This window comes from Eleginops maclovinus, chromosome 16, assembly GCF_036324505.1.
Source record: "Eleginops maclovinus isolate JMC-PN-2008 ecotype Puerto Natales chromosome 16, JC_Emac_rtc_rv5, whole genome shotgun sequence".
Classification (NCBI taxonomy): domain Eukaryota; kingdom Metazoa; phylum Chordata; class Actinopteri; order Perciformes; family Eleginopidae; genus Eleginops; species Eleginops maclovinus.
Window position 1 is genome coordinate 12,723,924 of NC_086364.1, and position 20,363 is coordinate 12,744,286.

Below are 20,363 nucleotides of genomic sequence, written 5' to 3' on the forward strand. Positions count from 1 at the left end.
GTGTATGGGAAGTTAGGAGGTTTGCAAGAGATAACGAATAGATGTGTATGTGTTTCTGTGTGTAGGATTAGGGTTGAGAGGGGTTTCTGGCATGAGTGGGTGGTACAAATGCCCCTACTCTTGTGATACGTGATGATTTGAGGAGGAAGTGGGAAGTAGCTGATCCAGTCCATGTTATTAGTTGAGCTCTGTTAGACCATGTAATAGCCTCACAGCGCAACAGGGAGTCATTGTTCCAAGAGCCTTCTCTGCCCAGTATGACATCCCGATATTGAAGATATTCGTAACGGTGCTAAAGCAGAACCCGCTGGATGGCTGTGTACAGGTTTGTATATGTGTGTGTGTGTGTGTGTGGCTACCTCCTCAGAGTGTTTGCATAAGTGCTGATTCTGCGCTTCCAAACCCTTCAACTCTGCATTTTTTCACAGACTTTCCCCCCTCTGCTTTGCCCTCATCTCCTTGCCTCTCTTCATTGCCACACAGCTTGCCTCCTCGCCCTTTGCCTCAATTCGTCACACATACCTTTTCATTACCCCTTCAGCCTTTTCTGACACTGCAACAAAACAGAAAAAAAAAAACCTACACAAACTCCTCCCATCGCAGAGACTTAGCGAAGACATGAGATGGTGGATGTCAAGCAATATCCTGCTAGTGAAAGCTTGACATTTACGAGACTTTGCTGATGTTGAAGGTAACGAGTGAGAGAGGGGGACATCATCTAAGAGCCACGTTTAAGGCCATTCGATGAGGAAAAAAAACAACATGTTAAGATTAGATACAGACTCTTACTAAATAAAGCCATATAATTCTGGTCTACTCTGGTTCTGTATTGTATATGAGAAAAGTACAAAAACAATACAGGCAGATTGTGTTTATGAGTCACTCCAAGTCTAGTATGGAGCTCAGTAGAAGGTTGATCTTTTATCTCTGGAGGGCCTTCGCCTGTTTCCTGTACTTCAGATAGCAAGAGGCTGCCAAGTAACAGAGAAGAATTATTACTTGTAGAGATTTCACAGGAAGTATATCTAGCTATGGATCTTAAAAGGAGCTATATGCAGTTTAATCAGACTTACTGGGCTGGTTTTTCAACTTTTTGAATTGCTTTAATAGAGAGAACATTTTTGGAACGGGTATCCTGTATATACACAAAGAAGCTTAGTAACAAATCAGAGCACACACACACACACACACACACACACACACACACACACACACACACACACACACAGTCCACACTCTACAGTGTGTGCATGCTCATGCAACCATACAGCATATTTAGCTAAGTAATAAAGCAGCATTGTTTAAAGAGAGGAACTACAGCAAATTAATCAACATACATCCCCCATGCCAGGGCATTTTATGTGGCATCTGTTTTCCATTCTTTTGCTCGGCACAAAGAGCTGGCCGGGTGCCGCGCCACTGTGGCCAATCTCTCTCAGCCAGGGTGGAGGTATGCAATCTGCATTGGACTTCATCTTATTTGAGCTCACACTAGCCTGGCTGAACATGCCTTTGCCTATTCCCAGGAGTTTGGACGTATATCTATCGGAACGGGTGCAGAACAGAGAGAAAAAGCAACTATTGAGCTCTACAGGAGAGCTGTAATGCACTTTACAGTGAGCTGGTGCAGTGGGGTATAATTTCCTATGTCCTCTTCTGCCAACATTACACTTCCTCTGTTGTTCTACCCATAGTCCTTCTCTCCTGTTTCTCTTCCTGCCTGCACCCCTCTCTCCCTCTTTTCCCAAGATTATTTGTCTCCCATCTCGCTTGTATCGCTCTCTCTCTTTTCCCTCATTCTTAGATATCGTAGTACCACTGGGATCTCATTAAGCCACTAACTTCAAATAAATAAAACAAACTGCAGAGACAAATGCAAGATCTATATATTACAAAAAAAACTGGGTTGTAATGAGTTTTCCTTTTCCCTGTTTTGACACCTTTCTCCCCTCTCTTCACCGTCTTTGTCTCACTGGCTGCCTCCGTCAATTCAATTAATTTCAAACAGACTTTATTGGCATGACTGAGGCAATTTGATGGTGCCAAAGCTTCACAAAAAAAAGAGGGAAAAAAACATGCTGCATTATATCTGCCTCTCCATGTCTTTCTCGCTTCGCAGCCTTAGCGCTTCCCCGTCTCTCCCTGCCAGTGTGCAATCACTGCAGCCAAAAGAAAGCAAAAACTATCTCCTTCCTCCTTTGCCCATCTTCCTCAGCTGCTCCTCTGTTTGGATACTTTTTCTTATTATTGTCCATCAGTAAGAGACCTCAAACTGAGATTTTCTATTTGTCTTTCACATTAATGATGAGAAGATGGCAGTATGGATGGTTTGGAAGCTGTTTCAACATCTTTGCTTGATTCTCCTGTAGTTACCCCTTGGGTACCTCACTGGCTTTTTTCCTTTTCTCTCTCGTGTGTGTGTGTGTGTGTGTGTGTGTGTGTGTGTGTGTGTGTGTGTGTGTGTGTGTGTGTGTGTGTGTGTGTGTGTGTGTGTGTGTGTGTGTGTGTGTGTGTGTGTGTGTGTGTGTGTGTGTGTGTGTGTGTGTGTGTGTGTGTGTGTGTGTGTGTGTGTGTGTGTGTGTGTGTGTGTGTGTGTGTGTGTGTGTGTGTGTGTGTGTGTGTGTGTGTGTGTGTGTGTGTGTGTGTCATTCATATTTTTTTTGTCCTGGGGCAATGAGCAGATGCAGGAGCTTCTGTCATACACATGTAGAGCAACATGGATGCTTGACCTGCTGTTGTTAAGGTGGGCTTTGTCACACACAGATGAACTGCAAATGAACTGGGCCATGATGACACAGATGGGTTTCACAGAGACAAGCTGAGCACCCTGGGAAAGTATCGTATTATTTTAATCGATCAACCTCAGAGGGTGAGTACCACCAAAGATCTGCCAGTGGAGTGAGTGACTAGTGCCTGGTGCTCCAAGGACTTCCACTAAGATCAAGAAGTTGCTGATGTCAATTGAGGAAAGAGAAAGGGAATGGAAAAGAGAGGGAGCGAGAGAGAGGAAACGAAGCAATGGGGGGAAGCCAAAGAGAATAAATAGAAGGATAAAAGAAATCTTGATTTTGTCTGAGAGAATATTGATTTTTTTCCTCTGGGTTGGCCATGTGCGCACAGCCTGTTATTAGTTTAGAAACAAAAAACGTGGAGTGTGTGTGTGTGTGTGTGTGTCCGGCTGCACTGTTTGCACGTGTTTTTTTTCTGTTCTGAGAGTTTATGTTGCCTGAGTGGCATAACGTGTGTATGTGGTGGATTTGTGCAATGTGTGTGTGTACAGAGGCCTGGTTATTGGACTGGTGTATGGGCCTGTGTGGTTTCAGAGCCCTGGCTTGCTGGAGATGTTGGGATTAGGGGGAGATTAGAGCAGTGATTACACAATGTCTTCGCTCTAATGATCCCAACTGTTTGTTCATCTTATCAGCCGCGCAGCACTGGATTCCACAACTGCCGCTGATATGAGATAACACATGCCTTTTTCCTCATACACCCCACCCTACATTCCCCCAACACTAACCACCCCACCGCGCCAGTCAAAAAGAGAAGTGACCCGGGCAGAGTGGGCAAACAAAGCCTCAGGGAAAGGGAGAAATAGATGGACATGTACTGTGGGAAATTCATAGACGGAGAGGGTGACTCAGGGCTGACCCTTCGAGTCCACAGAAGCATTAGCCAGAGTGCTCATTGTTCACTGAGACAATACACTGACCCCCGGAGAGCCCTCGGTCTGAAGCACAATATACCCACAGAGCCGCAGCATATTACAGAGGGAGCAGTGGGTGGAAACAGCGATAAGGTGTCCAATACTCTGGTACACTATATGGTGTAAGTGTATATTTTCTGGCTGTTGGGGAGAAGTATGAAGTTATTAGTGTGTGTGTGTGTGTGTGTGTGTGAGTGTACATAATTCTCTGTACAAGCAGAAGGTTGTAGTTGGTTTCAGTCAGCGCGGTGGCCTATGAAATAAAGGAGTTTTTAATAAAGTGAGGATGCGCAGATTTGTGTGCTTAAGTGTGTTTGCCTAAATATGACTCCTTGCATGAGAGAGTACAGTATATGTGTGTATCAGCATGTGTGTGTGCTCTTCTCTCCATGCCTGCATCCCACTCTGATCTCCCCATTACAAGGTCGATTAAGCCACTAATCCCCAAAATACACGCGTCCAACAGCACGACACTGGAAAAAAAAAACTCTCCCAAGGAAGAAATAGCTGAATCTTTCCTTCTCTGTTGCTTGGGGCTTAAGCCACACACCAGTGCAGCGTGCTACAGAGCATGAGCACGGAAATGTGTTTTACCTCCATAACCACACAGGCAGGGGATTAACAGGCACCCTAACCCCTGGAAAGGCAACTACTTTTACACTTCTATAACCTCAGAAGAAGAAAAAACAGCCATGGTGACACAGCAGGACTGAATGATATACATATTAGGTTTCATTAATGTTGACGGAAATTCACAAGTTATTAAGTTCTTGGGCTGGATTTGGTCTGGACTGTCTTAGATGTTGGAGCAAATTGTTAAAAAAAACATACAAAAAAGTAAATGGAATGAGGATAAAAATCACCTTACATCGTTTTTCTAACAAACATAGGCTAGTACACATACCCCATGTTTTTCAAAAAATCTTGTCCTCATTTCTGCATACTGAAGACCAATAGTTGAGGTATATCTTTGCTTATCAATCCCCGTTGTCCTGCAGTGCTCACTGGATAAGTGATGGAGGAATCTGCATAACCTTTAATTAAAGCGCTGGGGGTTGGAGCCTATACTCCGTCGGAGAGTTAAACCAGAGCAGAGGACCAGGGGCCCTCTGAGCCTTTTACCATACTGCCTAATTTGGCCTAATTCAAGTAAAGCTATGCTTCAGTCCTTTTCCTTATCCAGTATTCCTTATCTATCTCTGTCAGTAAGGCTAATTTTAGATGTTGCAGTTTAAATGCAGATGAGTTGGATTTGTTCGAGGAAAAACATGATTTGGGTTTATGTCACCATTTGTATTTGTTTAGGTTAAGTTATGTCACAGGACATCCATTTTTTAAAAGTTTGAGTGCTTTTACCAGATCAGTGATAATATTTGGGTGTTTATCATTGCTCTGTGTAAGGACAACCCAACACAGCACCTTTTTATATTTGTAAGTGCTATTAAGTTTGATTCATATTGAATTGTTTTCGTCAGGTGTGCTGCTCCTGTCACACTTTTTCCCGCACCATATTGCTACACGTGCTAAACTATAGAATATTCTGCACACTCAAGAACTGTTGTATTTAATCTCAGGAATGTTGTTCAATAAGAGTCTCTCCCAGTTCAATGTTAGCATTCTGTTTTAATTAAAACAATGCCAGCTTGCTAACCTGAATGACCTCAAGTGTTTGTGTAAGAAACTGCTGGTTTTGCTCAATGAGGAGCTACTGTAAATACACAGAGAAAAATATTACCGGAGGGAATCATTTCACTATAACCAACCATGATAAATCCACTATGCTATATAGCCTAAAACCCTATGTTACACTATTATCCATTTGAGTGATTTTCAGATTCTCTCTGCAAGCCACATTCTAAGTGACTTCTCAGAATTTAGCTTGTAGTGCTTTGGTTTTTCTTTCAGGCTTCCATTTCATGAATTCTTGTTTGTTATAGCTGTTAACTTTCATAGTATATGGTTGCAAAACAGTATTAAGAGCAACAAAGGATGTTAATGGTGTATTCTAAAAAGCAAACAGATTTGTTGAAACTAAGTTGTGTGCATATCCACAGTTTGACGTTTTTGTTGCGTCCTTGCTGTAGAATTCCTTTGTTGTCCAATAACTACTACCAGAGCAGAACATATCACTTCATCTCCGCTCCACTACCCATCAATCTTTTCTTGAATTGTAAGAGTAAGAAAAGTGTCATATTTATCTCTAAGAATGTCTATAGTCAGTGTGTTTGAACCTGATATTCCTTTAAATTTTAAGATTAGGGTTACAATAATATTATAAGTATTAAACTATTTTTAGAATTCCAGTGGTGGCTGCATAGGATTCTTTCTGACTTGTTTCAGTCTAACATTTCCAATGACCTAAGAGCATTGTTCAGTGCCATGTAGACATTTTCTTAATAAAGATAGATGTGATTATTTTCACAACATTTTTCATAAAACAAAAATTGCTACAATCCATATTAGTTGTTGTTTTGCCTTTTTAAAAACTACATTTTTACTGTGGTCTCCAATTGGTTTGCTTTCCTGCTTGCATTGTCAGATAGGAGGGCCCATCCACCCATTTAACTGATCCATCTGTCTAAACTTCTCCCCCGCGTGTTGCTCTTTATATAAGGTCAGCTTCTTTACTTCATGCATAAAATCAACATCATATTTGGAAGCATATAGTGACTGCCCATCCTGCCATATTTGATGACTAGGGAGAAGAGCTGGCTGGAAAGAACACCCCATTGATGATTGTGATCAAAATGATCAGAGTCATTTACTGGTTTTGTGTTGGGAAGAGTTGGTTTTACATGCTTTAACAACCGTCCCCTCCATGTCCATCACCTACATACGTACTGTACTTTCACCCCGGTTTACAAAGTCGCTGTGTGCAGAAGTAGCTCACAGTGAATTGTCTGTTGTAGGTTCCCGTGGTGTCTGCTGTAATACTTGGGTCCTAACGCAGCTGGAGGTTTCTCAGCTCGCCTGCGGGGTATGGATCTGCTCTGCTCTCCAAAGATCCAGTTAACATGGCTGACCTCTATCTCTGCAGGTTTTGTGCTCTTAGAGATTTCTGTCAGGGAGTCGGTCTCGGGCTGACGTCTATTGCGCCACCAGGGGCCGCCCATGAGAGCCACTGCATGACCCCAACCTAATTGAATTGTAATAAATCAGAGTTTTTTTTCTGGCCTCTAATATGTGCATTACTGAATCCTGAGGTTGCTGGAAACAACTTCTTACATGTAATATATATCCCGTTATCATATACTTTTAAAGTGTTTTGGTCATCAAAATGGCAAAACACAGATTAGCTATAGTTTTTTATACATTTAAACTAAACATATGGATAGTAATAAAACTAATTAGCTTCTGTCTTACTGAGGTAATTAGTATGAAGCAGTGCAAGTGCAGACAGTTCATTTGTCCTGCTTACTTATGGCCTATGAATGCGTAATTAGCCTTGTAAGGGGCACAGGTGATGTATTGTCGCCGTACAGCACAATCATTAATAATAGATTTACGTCAACTCTTCTAAAATTCTCGCAAACTGCAAAGTGAGAAAATCTACCAGAGATTTAGACACATTAAAAGGAAAAATTGCATGTAAATTATCCTACTCATCTCACAAAAATAGACATCAATATAATTATTTCATCTTTTAATCCCCCTTATGTAACAATTCAAATCTGTAGTGACTGTGCTCCATTTTAAATAAAAGGGCTCGCTGACTCAAAGGGCTAATGTTAGCAGTATTAATTATGGTAATAGTATGTTTAAAGTGTAAGATGTATCCCCATCAGTGCTTGATTTAAGCTAAATACCTGGTTTATCCTTGATTATCTTCTAATGAGAAAATAATGAGTGTTTTCAAAAGCACAACACCAGAGCACAGGGTTCCTCAATTATAATTTCCCAGTTGGCTGTGACAACCTCAAAAAAACTCCTTATGACAAATTATCTACACCATCAAACCCACAACACTACACACAGTTAATAAATAAATAAATAAAACTCCAAAGAGAAGCATTGTAATGGTACTCACTGTCACAGAGGAACACATTGTTTCTATTCAGAGGCAGTTTATTCAAACACTTTACTGCAGTGTTTTTCTTCTCCACGCTGTCTCAAGAATCTCCAGAGTCCAGGTGTCGCCTGTGGGTGTATGAGTATGGTTTTGTGTTTGTTGAGTATTATTTTTATTGCCCTTTAATTATGAAGCGCACTTTCCAGAATGATGCTGCTGCTCCAGGTGACCAATCAATTAGTAATGAGAGACCCATGCAGACCTGTAAGAGATTGACTGCAACCCACAACCCCCGCGTCTCGTTCAGGTCCTAATCACAGTGGTCCCGCAGGATCCCATGATGCATGCCTGGAAATGTTTGAGCCTGTTGGACTCAACCACATCCTTCTTTCCCTGCCTTGCTGTCCCTTCCTTCCTTCTCCTTGACAGCCTGATGGAAGTGGAAGTGTGGAATTGAAGCCAAGAGCTTGACTGTAGTTTACCTAAAGGGCAAAGTGGTTCTATAAATGGAGAAAAGAAACAGCTCATGAATAGCATTTGAACCTGCGGACAAGTCTGTGGGTTAACATGGCCAATTTCAATTGGTCAGTGTCAAAATGAGAATAGTAGAGAGATTCAATGAAATCCTTAATGAAAACCATTGGTATCTTCATAGAACCAAATTAAATCAAGGCCAATGCTTAATTGCATTTTCTAAAGCCTTTCATTTGATTGGTATATTTTGTCTTCTTGAAGCAACATGTGGATAGACTGTAAATGCTGTTCTGTCCTGTCAATTCGCATGTATGATTAATATTCATCGCTGGCTCTCCTCCTCATTTAATCATTCTGGTCGCTATGAATGTTTGGCCTTGGCACACCCACACGTAGCAAACCTCAACGGTCCAGTCAAGCAATTGTGGGATTTCCATTCAACTATTTAATAACCTCAATATAGATTTGAAACTCCAAGATAAAGTATGTCACTGGCATTGCTGTCAGCTCCAAAGTTCCCAATTTTGCCACTAATGGGATTTATTTGAAAGGATAAGGAGAGCATGTGGGAGGAAATGTATTGTTGTTAGACTACATTATTCAATGTAAAATGTTATTTTTGGTTCATTTCATCATGATTATGTGGAGCACATCTATACTGAAAATGTTACCACAGTAACAGCAGATAACTGTTGAGTGGTGAGAACTAAAGAGATAAGGGGGGGGGGGGGGGGGAGAGAGAGAGAGAAAGATGGTGTAAAACTTGCTTTAAGTGCCCAGGAAAAATGGCACAAATATATTCAAATGAAATATTTAACAGTTAAGGACCCCAGGCAGAATTAGACACTTGCACCCTGAAAAGAGAGTGAAAAAGAAAAGCGTGACAAAGAGAGAAAGACAATGATTGAAAGGCAGAGGGGGAAGGGATGAATAGTGTGTGCTGCAGTGAGCCAGTCCCTCAGGAGCACATTAAGTGAACAGTTCTTCAGTGTGTAGGTGTGTAATGTCCCTTTGTAAAAGCTGCCCTTGCTTCTATAGCAACACGCCTCTGTGGCTCGATGCACCAACGTGTAAACTCAGCTCCGCATGCTTTGCGATGGTCACCATCCTCAAGTGTTCCCACTCTCCTTCACTGAACAGAACTAAAAACACTCCTTTGTGCCTGAGCCGCATTGTTGTCTTTTTATTGCAACGTTACTTGAGCTTTTGCTAGAGCCAATTTGTTGTTGTTTTTTTTGTTGCTAAAAGTCACTTCCATCTGTCCATTTACAGATGCAACCATTTGATTTTTTTTTTTAAACACTGGAAAACTGCAGTATTATGATAAATGTTTTCCCTTCAGGCAGCAGTAGGCTGATTTTAAGGTATGTTAAGTAATCTATGACCTCTATCGACCTCTATTGGCAACCAGCGGGAATTGCAACAACATTAATAGAACTCATCTCCTCCTACACAGCCAACGACCCCCCCCCCCCCCCCCACACACACACACACTCCATCCCAAGCGCTTCTGCTCCCTGGATCCAACTTGGTCTGTAACAGAAACAAACAGTTAAGTCATCATTTTACATGTAACATGAATAAAGTCACTATAGAGATCGAACAGAAATAGACAGTAAAAATAACCCTGCTGTGTCATTTGCTTTTATGGCTTCCAGCCATTGTAACTGAAAAGTTAAACAAAACAAAAAAAAGTGTATATTAAAACACAACTTGCTTGCACATAGCCCCATCCTCCATCATTTACCAATTTAATTTGTGAGTATACATAAGAGTCGGACAGGAGCCCCTATTTCAACAGAGGATATGAGCTGGGTATGGGCTAAAAAAGACGGTTGAGGGACACTAACACTGTGGAAATGATGAATGAGTCATTTGTATTGATTAGAAAACATGACCCTCTTCGTGTGTTATCGTATTATCGTTGGATTTTATGTACTGTAGGAAATACAGTGCACTTACCGTCCCTGAAAAACTAGGAAAGTAAAGAAACCCTTACAACAGCACGCGCAGCTGTGCTGCTCGGTTAGTGGCCGAACATTTGCTCACTGTGTGCATTAGTGGGTGCTCGGAGTGAAGGATGTTTTTTCAGTGAAGCTGTCAAATGTGTTTCATGAGATTCCCATTAGACAGCTTGCATGTTTAGCTGCTGCATGTAACCCACCACCACATGGTCGGTACTATGCCTTGAATGCGTAATATAACAACATTTTAAGAAAGGCATTGTCTGTTCATGGCAGATGGGCAGATTTTACACACAAACTAAGTCTCTCTCTTAGACACACACACACACACACACACACACACACACACACACACACACACACACACACACACACACACACACACACACACACACACACACACACACACACACACACACACACACACACACAATTATTGAGTTATTTTTGCTGCTGTGCATATTTGCAATTTCTGAGCTTTAGGCAGGGAGCATGTGGGGGGAGAGCTGGGTGAGAGGGTGTGCAGCATGGCAAAGCTTCTGATAAAGCCACTAAAATACTTCCTAAGCTTCACGTTAACCCCAAAACATGGCATCTGGGATTCATTTATAAGGCATGGTGGCTGAAAAACGATTACGGGGCTCAATATAACTCTGACTTTTAAATACCCAAATTGGTTCAATAGACCAACAAAGTTAGCTCATTCAGTAAACAATTGTGAAGGGACTCATTAGAACTCTTTCCCATTTGGACACACAACACCTGTTATTTTTTTCCAAAGTGAAATAATTCTTCCACTGCATTGATGTCTCTCAAAATTAAGCAAATCCCTCACAAGAATGGAATAAGTTTACTTTGAATCCCTGCTACCATGGAAAATAAACTGGTCTGTGCTGCGGCATCTGTTAGCAGCCTACTTGCCAGAATTGTATCACCAGTGTCCATATGGTCACTGCCATCCAAAATCAGTCCCCTCGTAACATAGTTTTCTTAATTAAAATCAATATTTTCATTTTTTTTACTATGATTGTTATTTAATTGAATACTCATGGGGAGAGAGATGGTAAGACACGACAAGTGAGAGGCAAATAAAAAAGACTGGCATTGAAGGAAAAATGTTAAAAGCTGAGAGAGCACTTATTGAGTGAATTGAGTCTGAAAGCTTTGTCTGTTACTACATGAGCTGAAAGATAATTTGTTTTACATATTATAAGACTGGTCAGTATTTGGTAAGGTGAAATAGACACCATGATCATGTCCCAGGCCCAGCATGTGAAATATTTGGATATTATATTCGCACCATAAAGTAGGTTTGTTTTGTGGAATTTATATTAATTGCTGCATAATAATTCTCTGTAGGAAGTAATAACTCTATGCAAGCACACACATGTAAAACGTCAACACACACAAGCAGACACACGCACACCAACAAACCGTACACAAATGCATACAGATAAACACACAGCAAAATAATAAGTTTCTACTTGTCAGAGCAAGCAAGGCGGCACCAAGAGGTCAGATTAATTTTCATTGCTTTTAGGGTTAAGTGCTTCTCTTTTAATCCTCTTCTGCAGTATGTCTGTGACAGGTCTAGCTGCACAGGAAAGACATCTCAATTTCCCCTGCTGAGGTAGACAGTTTTACCTTATTTTGTATATTAAGTCAGAGTATAGAAGAAAGGAAAAAAGGCAGTGACACACACACACACACACACACACACACACACAGGATAAAAAAAATGCAATGTGACACCCTCCTCCCCCGTTGACAGAAGAATGAAAGGCTTCAGATCAGGATATTCTAATGTAAAAAGAGTTTGTGTGGCTTTCATTATTATTAATTGCTCTTGGGGAATTTTGGTGCATGTTGGTTTCCTGTCAATTAAGCGCACAACAATGGAGACACGCTCACCTCCACTGGCCCTCTCCTGCAAGCACAACTGCTTTTTTTCTTTCCAAGGAATCAATTCTCAATGGTAGACTTCAGTAAGCTCATTAGGCTCTCACTAGGCTCCAACTCCATTACGGCTGCATAATTACAACAGTTCTGCCTTCACCCCCCTCTCTGAAAGAAACACCTTCATTCTGGTCCTGACAGTGATTATTGTTATGATACATCACCTGGGAACTGAGGGCTGAAAACATTCTTTATGTTGCACCATACTATATTTACATGTGGTGTGCTTGCATTCTTTATAAGCAATGTATTATAGATTTATTTAAACAAATATGCATTTGCCAAAGTTAGCTAGCAGTAGATATAGTGATGTTTGGAGTCAGGGATTTCTCTTTCTTTCTCCTTTCTAGATTGTCTTCCTTGTTCAGGTTCCCGTCACACGCTTAATGTGCCTGTCTTATGTTCATCAGGTTATCATGCATAAGCTACAATAGATTTGATCTACATATGTTGTTCTACTCTTGCATATGCAATTATGCGTGGTTATATGCTCACATGAGAGTGTGCATTTGTTACTATTTCCACTGTTTATGTGTATGCTTTTGTGCAAATTGTGCATGTGTGAATAAATGCACAGATGGGATTCGGGTGGCTAGAGCAGGGAAGGCTGCAGTAGGAGGAGCAACCAAGCTTTGCGTGTCTTTCCTCTCACAGGCAGTGCAAAGGAAGTGGACATGACATGAAGATAATTAAAAACGCAAATAAATATATATTAAAAACAGCAAAGCCCACGGTAGGACAAAGGGCATCATTAGGATTCTGTCCATAATTCTATCTTAAACTAGGCCTCAGCTTACCACCATGACGGCAGAACAAGCCGCTAAGAGAGCTGATATTCCATTACTCCATCCTGGAGGGACTGAATAGGCCCCCTCCTCGTCTCCTTGGCTTGATCTGTACCTGCCTCATGGAGAGCTGCGGAGTCCCTGTGGGAGTATAGCTCATACTGTGCAGCTCCACATTGGACTCTGGATTGGAAAATGACATTTTCAGTCCAACCTACACATGTAAGGGTGACTCAACAAGCACTTAGCACTTGAATCCTGTAGATGTTACCCTTAAACATTTGCTTGCTAAATAAAATGGTTAAAGACTCATTTCGTCCAAACCTTGGAAAACTGACATGGTGTTTATGTAGAGCAAAATGGGATATACCTTGTGTTGTTAACATTGTTGTGTCAATACATCTGTGTCTTTCTTGCAGATGTGTTGCTAAGGCAATGACACTGCCACTCTCTCAAGGTGTAAAATTGTTGGTCATTGTGTTTTTATATAGGTGCGTTCCTAATAAAAGCCTCTTTGTGTGTGCATTTCCTGAAGTATACTGTATACATGGCAGCCCTTGGCCACCCCGAGAGCAAAGGAATTGGCCATGATAACAGCTGTAACAACAGAGTATGATCTAATAGGAGCCCAGTTGTTCTGAGGTGAATATATTTCTTGAGGGGATGATTAAATGAGAACATTGCAGAGGAGGTGTTAGATGAAAAGAGGGAGGTAGAAATGTGCTTGGAAGGTGTGGGAAGGCTGCAGATAGTAAGGAAGAGAGAAAGGCAGAAAGAAGTGAAAATTAACAGGTGGGAGTAGAATAGCTGAAATAAAGAAAAACAGTGAGACAGGCTCAAAGTAATAGACACATCATAAGGTGGGAGGGAGTCGGGGAAAGAATGTGTAGAGTCTGGCTATTGGGCAGAGAAGGTACTAGAACATTAGCTGTTTCATTACAAAGCAGGAGAGCCTGAATCTCAGAAGTATCTTCCATTACAGAGCTGTGGCTCCCAAAATACTCCCAGCACAGAGCTGTACGCTAGGCCATAATTTTCTTTCCTATTCATCATGAGAGCAGGGTCACAGAGTGGTGAGCAGTCCTGCCTGTTTGTGAACGCAGTGTTCTAGGTCCTGTGACTGGGATTATAAATGGATACAAACATCTCTAATATACAACTGCTCCTTAACACGATCATTTGGATCTTTTGGAGTTTGGTTGTATGAGCTACTTACAGTCAGTTTATTACCGTCTACTGTAGACGGTGGTCAGCATACCCCCAGATTGGAGAAACAGAGTTACAGCATGGAAGATAAGTGAAGTACTGCTGTGTACGGGAGCAGCAGAAAAATATATTTTAGCCAACTACAATAAATACTTACCAAAAAAGCCTAAGATTGGACTGCATTTAGAATATTTTCACTCTTTTGCCTTATAAGAAGCCGTTTAATCCATCTATGCTGTCTTCGAAGCAGCCAGAAAAAGTTGCTGGTCTGCAGCTGCCTCCATCGGTTAATGTAATTTATACACTGACTTTGCAGTTTCTACAACACTGCTTTGAAAAATCTAAACTATCCCTTAAAAGAATGCTCGAATGTTGGTAAACAAGGCAACGAAAGGCAGGTTTTTGGGTTGTATTTTACATTATGTGTTTCTATTTCACTATCTGTGAAAGAGAAAGCGAGAAAGGGAAAGCCGCAGGTGACTTCATCAGTCAGAGAGACGGGTGGGTTTCGTCAGTGTGACGGCCTCGTCAGCGGCCCATATTAAACACATTAAACACTGGGCCGAGCTCCTCATTAATCAGCCCAGAGGGATGACAGCCAACTCTGCTATCGGCCCCATACATCCACGCATGCCCAGGGCTGTCTGGGCCCCAGGTAATATACCTCTTCCGTAGATAACACCATGATATATCGATGCAGCCTCTCTGATTGGGGCTTGCTAGTGTAATACCACCTTGTCTAGCTTTATCAGCAAAGCCCATTGAGTAGTCATGGCAGATGAGCTTTTCAAGAGCGTTATGATTCAACTGATTTTAGACTGGAAGGGAGTAATGTTCATGTAGGTTGATTTAGTGTTGGGCCTATAAGGTGAGACAGGTATTTTAAAGGTACCGTCCAATCATAATTGTCATGTCTACCCCATCTTTGGGAGAATAATGACATGCTGTATGCAACCAGTCACATTAATTTTAACAGCGTTATTAACCCCTCAAGAGACCGTCTCCCAGCTTGAGAGGTGTGATTGATTAATTCTCAGTTTCCTGCAGTTCATGTGATGTAAGGTGTTGGATATGCGTGGTGTTTGCACAGACTTTAACACACAGAGGGGGGGATTCAAGTTTTTAAGCTGATATCTAAAACCTACAAATGCTGTTTACTGAGAGAACAACATCAAAAGAAAAAGTGAAAGTTAATGCTTAGCTTTTAACACAGCAATTATCAGGCTACTCCAAAAGCAATCTTTTTTGCATTCTGAACTTAATTGATTTCTAATTACACCGCCTACCTGAAGGGTGGCTTTTAATCATCCTTGCTCAGTAATATGAGTTTCAATCCTCCTATATACCCCACAACAAGCAGCCTCAACAGCTGGCACCTCATCTATAACCGACTGATCTTCATTTTGTCCTACAGTACCTCGCAGAAAGCCCATGCCAACACCAAAAAAAACCCAAAACGTATTCTCTAAGAAAGGCGTTTGTGGCTGATAGCAAGGGATATACAATATAACACCAGTCCTTTTAATAGTTAGTGGTTAAATTGGATTAATGTGTCTACAGTAAATGTTGTTTTAAGAGATGAGAATGTGTAACACTGATGTGCAGTTATTGTGAGTCAATTGGGATCGAGAGTGTTGCATGTCCAGGTTTGGAGGGTTTGTTCCACACCACTAGGTGTCTCTCTTCAGATAGGCTGGAGACCAGGGCTAACAGAGTGACTGAGAGAGGTCAGACACAGAGGGGTGGGTGGGGAGGGAGGAGGGGGAAAAGGAGAAAGAAAGAGGCTAGAGCAACAGTAAATGGTCCTCTGCGTCCCTTTGTGCCCTTGTTTGTACACAGATGTGAGTGTTGCCTGGAGAGCCTTACAAGCTTGTGGCTTACTGTCAAACAATACATTTCAGTTTTCAGAATAAGGCTTCAGTTGCATTCTGCTCACCTGTTTGCGTTAACTCATTTGTAACATGCAGAATGTAGAACTGTTGCCTACACAGTAGGTTCTGAAGAGATAACATGTTCTTAAAATCCTGAAGCCAGTTAATGAAATGTCTCTTTTTTTCACGTTTTCATTTACCCAACAAGTACTTTGTATTTATCTTCCCTTTTCACCTTCCTAGGCCTTTAGCTCTGCCATATTCAGTTTCTCTCCCTCTCTGGTTTAGTTGCGATATGCTGCTCTGCATTTCCCTTCCTTTGTCCTTCCCCCCTTTTTAAGAGGAACTCACACATTTTCTCCGTGCTCTTTTATTCAGCTTTCCAATTCCATGTATCAAATGCAATCGTGCGCTACAGAGGTTACATCATTTTGTATTGGAGGGTCAAAAGTGCAGCAGTATGTTCGCCCACGGGCAGCTTATCTCAGCAATGCCATAAGATAGATTCCAGCAAATCCCACTGAAACCGCATAACATATTCGAGCTTGGGGAAATACTTGCTGAATGAAAACTACAGCACAAAAATGTCCATAGGCTTTTTATCACCTCATAGGCAAACACATATTACTCTTATTCCCTGGTGTGTGCGTGTTTCCATGAGACAGTGTGCAGGCCCTTCAACGGTGATTCTATAGCATGTGTTAGGATTAGGCCAGGCAGCGGGCATCATAGTTCCACAGCCTGCCTGTGCTGCTTCCGCTGTTCTGTGAAATAGACATGGAGCCAGTGCAATTACTTCCATTATCACCGCCACACAACACAGAGCGCCTGAGACGAGGAAGACAAGAGTTAAGGGGACTTACTAAGGCAACATATGAGATCTAGCTTCAGCTTGGGCACACTGAGAGAAAATGAGAAGGTCATAGTGAGGCAGCTTCGTGAGAAAAAACACATGAACGAAAATAGTAAAACATATAATCCTGTGTTCACTGAGGTTGTGTGTGTGTCTCTGTGCATGGCCAAAATATTTGTTCCGTTTTCTTTTTCATGTTTGCTTAGAGAGAGGAGCTGTGCAATCAGTTTCTCTCCCCAGCTTGTAATCAGCAGGCATGTCAGTAAACACTGTTAATGGGGGTGGACACTCTCTCCCTTCTCACCCAAGACCCCTGCAGTAGCTAATTGGGATAAATGCAACTCCATGCTTCATTTACCCTCACCCTCTCTATTCCTTTCTGTCTTTGCCCCTCACGTTTTCTTCCTCCTCTTTCGATTGTACTTTAACCTCGTCTTTCCTCTATGTCTTCTGTTGCTCTCTCTGCTTCTGCTTGTTAATAGCTTCCCGGCTCATTGATACCCCAGATGTTTATTATAATCAAAACATGGGAAACGGCAGAGTGGACACGGTGCCGTCTCTTTCTCCACGGGTGATTGAAATGAGCTGTTTGTTGTGTTTAACATGGGCACAAGACAAAAAGACACAGTGTGTTATGAATCAGATATGAGATACTGTGCAGCAACTCTTAATACAAATCATTTGTTCCAATTTTCTGTGATTAGTGTAAGCTAATCACCGTTCTGAAAGGCCCTGCATATGAACATACTGCTTGTACCTCAGAGTGAAGAAATAACTAGTTGATTTGATATTATTCATTATGATTTATTATTTTGTGGCCACCTCCCGCCCATGCTTTGCGTTTATATGTTGGTGTAATGTATTCATGGTCTTGCTACACCATCATTGCTTTTGTGATGTAATCTCTTTTCCCCTGCCTTGGACCCCACCTGTGGGAGAAGGGGAGAGAGAGAGAGAGAGAGAGAGAGCTGTAAGTGCTTGTGTGATGTAAAATGCCTAATTTGGGGGGTGATTGATGGTTTAATATTGCAGCCTGCAACCTTGCTGCCCCCACCTACCCAATGAAGCTGCAGGCAGCCACAAAGCCATAGCAGTGTGTGTGTATAATGTCACTTTCTATTCTCACATTCAAACCCAGCTGGTGGAATTAAACCAATTCTGAGCTTGTTCGTTTTTGTGTGTGTGTGTGTGTGTGTGTGTGTGTGTGTGTGTGTGTGTGTGTGTGTGTGTGTGTGTGTGTGTGTGTCTGTGTGTGTGTGTGTGTGTGTGTGTGTGTGTGTGTGTGTGTGTGTGTGTGTGTGTGTGTGTGTGTGTGTGTGTGTGTGTGTGTGTGTGTGTGTGTGTGTGTGTGTGTGTGTGTGTGTGTGTGTGTGTGTGTGTGTGTGTGTGCGCGTGGGCGTGCTGGAGCATTTCTTCCGTCGCGGTACAAAATCCACTTAGATATATTGACTGTGGTCGAGAGTCAGTGGTCAGTTATTGCAGCCATTTCTATTTTCTTCATTTTAACCAATATTGCCTCCTCTTTGCTGTCTCCTCTGTTTTCCCTGAGATACAGCACAAGATCTCAATGTCACTTACCACCATTCCCTCAATACCTTTTGTTGACTTTCTGTATATCATCTTTTCACTCTTCTTCATGCTTCTCTCTGGGTTTGATTCAATGTGCATCATACAAAGAATCTTATAGACTAGAATGCAAATTAGTGAGTCTGCATCATATTTCAACGTTTTTACTTTGAATAACAAAACTATAGGAAAAATACTGCATTGGTTGTTTGTTGGTCCCATATTATGGATTTTTTTGTTCCGTACCAGTGTATTCAATTTTGGAATCAGTGTTCCTTGAGTTCAAGATACGTGCTGTTATCTTTTTTGTTAAGTAATGAATTGTCCTTAAGGCACTGTGAACCAGAATTGGTCCTTAATCTTAGCTCAAATGAGGTTTAAGAGTGAAAAAAAAATGGAACATCATCCAAAAAGTGCTTTCATTTTGAGAGTTTTTTTGAATGTGCCAAATAATAGTTGGAGATGCAAGTTTTATATTACCCGGATATGAAAGAATATATGCGCAGGAGGAGATCATTAAGTTTCTGGTAATCCAGTTTCTATGACCCTTGCTTCGAAAAACAAGAGTGAAGTGCTGCTTGGCACAAAGTCATGCAAATTCCTTGAGATAGTGGTGGGTTGTTTATTTACTCAATGGGTGCTAACAAGCAAAGTTTGCTCAAGTGTATGAGTGTTGACACGCCCACAGCGAGAAGCAAGGGCAAGCAGAGGTGATAGGTGTCCACAGTAATGCAAAACGTGTAAGCATATTGTAATGAAAAAACTCTCAAATCCTTTCGATTTCCTCTTTTGGTGTTTATTGGCCTCAAAAAGTTTCTTGGTCCTGTTAACTTTGCTGTTAAAATGGACAATACCTGAGGAGCATAAAGACAAATGATGATTATGAGTTTGAAAAGTTAGACAAAGTGGCTTTAGATCCTTCTAGATGTGTTCATCATTATGTTGATGATGCTGATCTGTATTCTATACATTCCTCAGAAGGGAAATGAATCATGGTACTATGCCTCTGAGTCATCTAGCCGTGCAGAAACTATGGTGTCATTATGTTGATATTTTGTCTACTATTAGCTCTAAGGAACAACCGCTCACTGTGATATGCATAATGCCAGCCAGTGTGGACAAGCACTAAGAAATACACTGCAAATACTTTTTCTGAATTTGAAATGCAGACGCACACACATGTGAATATGTGTGGACACAGTCTCAAATGGTTGTTGTGCTAATATGTTTTTAATGTCTTTGGGATGCAGTCGACATCTCTAATTTGTTTTTGTCTAAGCTGTGTGCTTATGTGGATGGGGGGACATCAAAGCAGTAAAAATAGCATTTCTCATTAACCAGTCTTTCCCTCTCATTTATTTTCCTCATCCTCACTTGCCAGTTTGTCCACACAAGTGTTTTTTTTAGGCGCAGCTTGTGAAGTTGTGAGGAGGAGTTGCTAGAGAAAGATAATAGGCAGACATTTGGTGTCCGTTCCTTCCTGCTTCCCATATTCAGCCCTCAGGAACGCTTCAATCACGAACTGATCGTCATTTGAATTATCAGCTGACTGTTAAAAGTTTATATGAAGTACATTTCAGTGAAACAACCTGTTTGGTTGTTCAATTGGACATTTCCTGGCTTGGTATAAATAATAATTGTGAACAGACAGAAAGTACAGCAAGTGGTTTGATGACCATGTTTCACTTTTATATGACAAAGGTTCATATTGACTTCATTAGGATTATAACCGTACAATTAAGCTCCATCTCTCAGAAACATTAACATACTTTATCATTTACAGTGACTTTAAATAAAATAAATGCTATTCAATGGAGCTGTCACCTCTTCAGCCTTTGAAACATACTGTACTTTAGCTTCAGTCCATCTTTTATATTCTAAATTAGGCTTATTATGCTTTCATTGGTCAATTTAGGCACTTAATGTGCATAATGGCAATCAAGGAAAGGTAAAGTTATCCTGGAATGTTCACATGT

The 20,363-nt window shown here is 41.3% G+C and overlaps 1 protein-coding gene across 1 annotated transcript in view; it reads left to right on the plus strand.

Moving 5' to 3' along the window:
* Positions 1–203: 203 nt before the first annotated feature.
* adgrl1a (adhesion G protein-coupled receptor L1a) overlaps positions 204–20,363 on the plus strand; it is a 132,178-nt gene continuing 112,018 nt past the window's right edge. The window contains exons 1-2 of the mRNA XM_063903053.1: positions 204–325; positions 2,764–2,869. The gene's annotated coding sequence lies outside the window, so the exon portion shown is untranslated. The remainder of the gene's footprint in view (positions 326–2,763; positions 2,870–20,363) is intronic.